The sequence below is a fragment of the Lissotriton helveticus genome, chromosome 5_1, assembly GCF_964261635.1.
Source record: "Lissotriton helveticus chromosome 5_1, aLisHel1.1, whole genome shotgun sequence".
In the NCBI taxonomy this organism is placed as follows: Eukaryota; Metazoa; Chordata; class Amphibia; order Caudata; family Salamandridae; genus Lissotriton; species Lissotriton helveticus.
This window is the reverse complement of record NC_136065.1, coordinates 23,002,379-23,006,820: the sequence shown is the minus strand read 5'-3', so window position 1 is coordinate 23,006,820 and position 4,442 is coordinate 23,002,379.

The following is a 4,442-nucleotide window of genomic DNA, read 5'->3' as shown; positions in this document are numbered from 1 at the left end:
GAGTCTGAAAGAGTATTAGAGGGAGAGAGACGGTACCAGAGGTGAGGAAGAGGTGAGGTGTGAGAGGTGGGCGAGAGAGGCAGTCCCATAGGAAGAGTCTGAAAGAGTATTAGAGGGAGAGAGACGGTACCAGAGGTGAGGAAGAGGTGAGGTGTGAGAGGTGGGCGAGAGAGGCAGTCCCATAGGAAGAGTCTGAAAGAGTATTAGAGGGAGAGAGACGGTACCAGAGGTGAGGAAGAGGTGAGGTGTGAGAGGTGGGCGAGAGAGGCAGTCCCATAGGAAGAGTCTGAAAGAGTATTAGAGGGAGAGAGACGGTACCAGAGGTGAGGAAGAGGTGAGGTGTGAGAGGTGGGCGAGAGAGGCAGTCCCATAGGAAGAGTCTGAAAGAGTATTAGAGGGAGAGAGACGGTACCAGAGGTGAGGAAGAGGTGAGGTGTGAGAGGTGGGCGAGAGAGGCAGTCCCATAGGAAGAGTCTGAAAGAGTATTAGAGGGAGAGAGACGGTACCAGAGGTGAGGAAGAGGTGAGGTGTGAGAGGTGGGCGAGAGAGGCAGTCCCATAGGAAGAGTCTGAAAGAGTATTAGAGGGAGAGAGACGGTACCAGAGGTGAGGAAGAGGTGAGGTGTGAGAGGTGGGCGAGAGAGGCAGTCCCATAGGAAGAGTCTGAAAGAGTATTAGAGGGAGAGAGACGGTACCAGAGGTGAGGAAGAGGTGAGGTGTGAGAGGTGGGCGAGAGAGGCAGTCCCATAGGAAGAGTCTGAAAGAGTATTAGAGGGAGAGAGACGGTACCAGAGGTGAGGAAGAGGTGAGGTGTGAGAGGTGGGCGAGAGAGGCAGTCCCATAGGAAGAGTCTGAAAGAGTATTAGAGGGAGAGAGACGGTACCAGAGGTGAGGAAGAGGTGAGGTGTGAGAGGTGGGCGAGAGAGGCAGTCCCATAGGAAGAGTCTGAAAGAGTATTAGAGGGAGAGAGACGGTACCAGAGGTGAGGAAGAGGTGAGGTGTGAGAGGTGGGCGAGAGAGGCAGTCCCATAGGAAGAGTCTGAAAGAGTATTAGAGGGAGAGAGACGGTACCAGAGGTGAGGAAGAGGTGAGGTGTGAGAGGTGGGCGAGAGAGGCAGTCCCATAGGAAGAGTCTGAAAGAGTATTAGAGGGAGAGAGACGGTACCAGAGGTGAGGAAGAGGTGAGGTGTGAGAGGTGGGCGAGAGAGGCAGTCCCATAGGAAGAGTCTGAAAGAGTATTAGAGGGAGAGAGACGGTACCAGAGGTGAGGAAGAGGTGAGGTGTGAGAGGTGGGCGAGAGAGGCAGTCCCATAGGAAGAGTCTGAAAGAGTATTAGAGGGAGAGAGACGGTACCAGAGGTGAGGAAGAGGTGAGGTGTGAGAGGTGGGCGAGAGAGGCAGTCCCATAGGAAGAGTCTGAAAGAGTATTAGAGGGAGAGAGACGGTACCAGAGGTGAGGAAGAGGTGAGGTGTGAGAGGTGGGCGAGAGAGGCAGTCCCATAGGAAGAGTCTGAAAGAGTATTAGAGGGAGAGAGACGGTACCAGAGGTGAGGAAGAGGTGAGGTGTGAGAGGTGGGCGAGAGAGGCAGTCCCATAGGAAGAGTCTGAAAGAGTATTAGAGGGAGAGAGACGGTACCAGAGGTGAGGAAGAGGTGAGGTGTGAGAGGTGGGCGAGAGAGGCAGTCCCATAGGAAGAGTCTGAAAGAGTATTAGAGGGAGAGAGACGGTACCAGAGGTGAGGAAGAGGTGAGGTGTGAGAGGTGGGCGAGAGAGGCAGTCCCATAGGAAGAGTCTGAAAGAGTATTAGAGGGAGAGAGACGGTACCAGAGGTGAGGAAGAGGTGAGGTGTGAGAGGTGGGCGAGAGAGGCAGTCCCATAGGAAGAGTCTGAAAGAGTATTAGAGGGAGAGAGACGGTACCAGAGGTGAGGAAGAGGTGAGGTGTGAGAGGTGGGCGAGAGAGGCAGTCCCATAGGAAGAGTCTGAAAGAGTATTAGAGGGAGAGAGACGGTACCAGAGGTGAGGAAGAGGTGAGGTGTGAGAGGTGGGCGAGAGAGGCAGTCCCATAGGAAGAGTCTGAAAGAGTATTAGAGGGAGAGAGACGGTACCAGAGGTGAGGAAGAGGTGAGGTGTGAGAGGTGGGCGAGAGAGGCAGTCCCATAGGAAGAGTCTGAAAGAGTATTAGAGGGAGAGAGACGGTACCAGAGGTGAGGAAGAGGTGAGGTGTGAGAGGTGGGCGAGAGAGGCAGTCCCATAGGAAGAGTCTGAAAGAGTATTAGAGGGAGAGAGACGGTACCAGAGGTGAGGAAGAGGTGAGGTGTGAGAGGTGGGCGAGAGAGGCAGTCCCATAGGAAGAGTCTGAAAGAGTATTAGAGGGAGAGAGACGGTACCAGAGGTGAGGAAGAGGTGAGGTGTGAGAGGTGGGCGAGAGAGGCAGTCCCATAGGAAGAGTCTGAAAGAGTATTAGAGGGAGAGAGACGGTACCAGAGGTGAGGAAGAGGTGAGGTGTGAGAGGTGGGCGAGAGAGGCAGTCCCATAGGAAGAGTCTGAAAGAGTATTAGAGGGAGAGAGACGGTACCAGAGGTGAGGAAGAGGTGAGGTGTGAGAGGTGGGCGAGAGAGGCAGTCCCATAGGAAGAGTCTGAAAGAGTATTAGAGGGAGAGAGACGGTACCAGAGGTGAGGAAGAGGTGAGGTGTGAGAGGTGGGCGAGAGAGGCAGTCCCATAGGAAGAGTCTGAAAGAGTATTAGAGGGAGAGAGACGGTACCAGAGGTGAGGAAGAGGTGAGGTGTGAGAGGTGGGCGAGAGAGGCAGTCCCATAGGAAGAGTCTGAAAGAGTATTAGAGGGAGAGAGACGGTACCAGAGGTGAGGAAGAGGTGAGGTGTGAGAGGTGGGCGAGAGAGGCAGTCCCATAGGAAGAGTCTGAAAGAGTATTAGAGGGAGAGAGACGGTACCAGAGGTGAGGAAGAGGTGAGGTGTGAGAGGTGGGCGAGAGAGGCAGTCCCATAGGAAGAGTCTGAAAGAGTATTAGAGGGAGAGAGACGGTACCAGAGGTGAGGAAGAGGTGAGGTGTGAGAGGTGGGCGAGAGAGGCAGTCCCATAGGAAGAGTCTGAAAGAGTATTAGAGGGAGAGAGACGGTACCAGAGGTGAGGAAGAGGTGAGGTGTGAGAGGTGGGCGAGAGAGGCAGTCCCATAGGAAGAGTCTGAAAGAGTATTAGAGGGAGAGAGACGGTACCAGAGGTGAGGAAGAGGTGAGGTGTGAGAGGTGGGCGAGAGAGGCAGTCCCATAGGAAGAGTCTGAAAGAGTATTAGAGGGAGAGAGACGGTACCAGAGGTGAGGAAGAGGTGAGGTGTGAGAGGTGGGCGAGAGAGGCAGTCCCATAGGAAGAGTCTGAAAGAGTATTAGAGGGAGAGAGACGGTACCAGAGGTGAGGAAGAGGTGAGGTGTGAGAGGTGGGCGAGAGAGGCAGTCCCATAGGAAGAGTCTGAAAGAGTATTAGAGGGAGAGAGACGGTACCAGAGGTGAGGAAGAGGTGAGGTGTGAGAGGTGGGCGAGAGAGGCAGTCCCATAGGAAGAGTCTGAAAGAGTATTAGAGGGAGAGAGACGGTACCAGAGGTGAGGAAGAGGTGAGGTGTGAGAGGTGGGCGAGAGAGGCAGTCCCATAGGAAGAGTCTGAAAGAGTATTAGAGGGAGAGAGACGGTACCAGAGGTGAGGAAGAGGTGAGGTGTGAGAGGTGGGCGAGAGAGGCAGTCCCATAGGAAGAGTCTGAAAGAGTATTAGAGGGAGAGAGACGGTACCAGAGGTGAGGAAGAGGTGAGGTGTGAGAGGTGGGCGAGAGAGGCAGTCCCATAGGAAGAGTCTGAAAGAGTATTAGAGGGAGAGAGACGGTACCAGAGGTGAGGAAGAGGTGAGGTGTGAGAGGTGGGCGAGAGAGGCAGTCCCATAGGAAGAGTCTGAAAGAGTATTAGAGGGAGAGAGACGGTACCAGAGGTGAGGAAGAGGTGAGGTGTGAGAGGTGGGCGAGAGAGGCAGTCCCATAGGAAGAGTCTGAAAGAGTATTAGAGGGAGAGAGACGGTACCAGAGGTGAGGAAGAGGTGAGGTGTGAGAGGTGGGCGAGAGAGGCAGTCCCATAGGAAGAGTCTGAAAGAGTATTAGAGGGAGAGAGACGGTACCAGAGGTGAGGAAGAGGTGAGGTGTGAGAGGTGGGCGAGAGAGGCAGTCCCATAGGAAGAGTCTGAAAGAGTATTAGAGGGAGAGAGACGGTACCAGAGGTGAGGAAGAGGTGAGGTGTGAGAGGTGGGCGAGAGAGGCAGTCCCATAGGAAGAGTCTGAAAGAGTATTAGAGGGAGAGAGACGGTACCAGAGGTGAGGAAGAGGTGAGGTGTGAGAGGTGGGCGAGAGAGGCAGTCCCATAGGAAGAGTCTGAAAGAGTATTAGAGGGA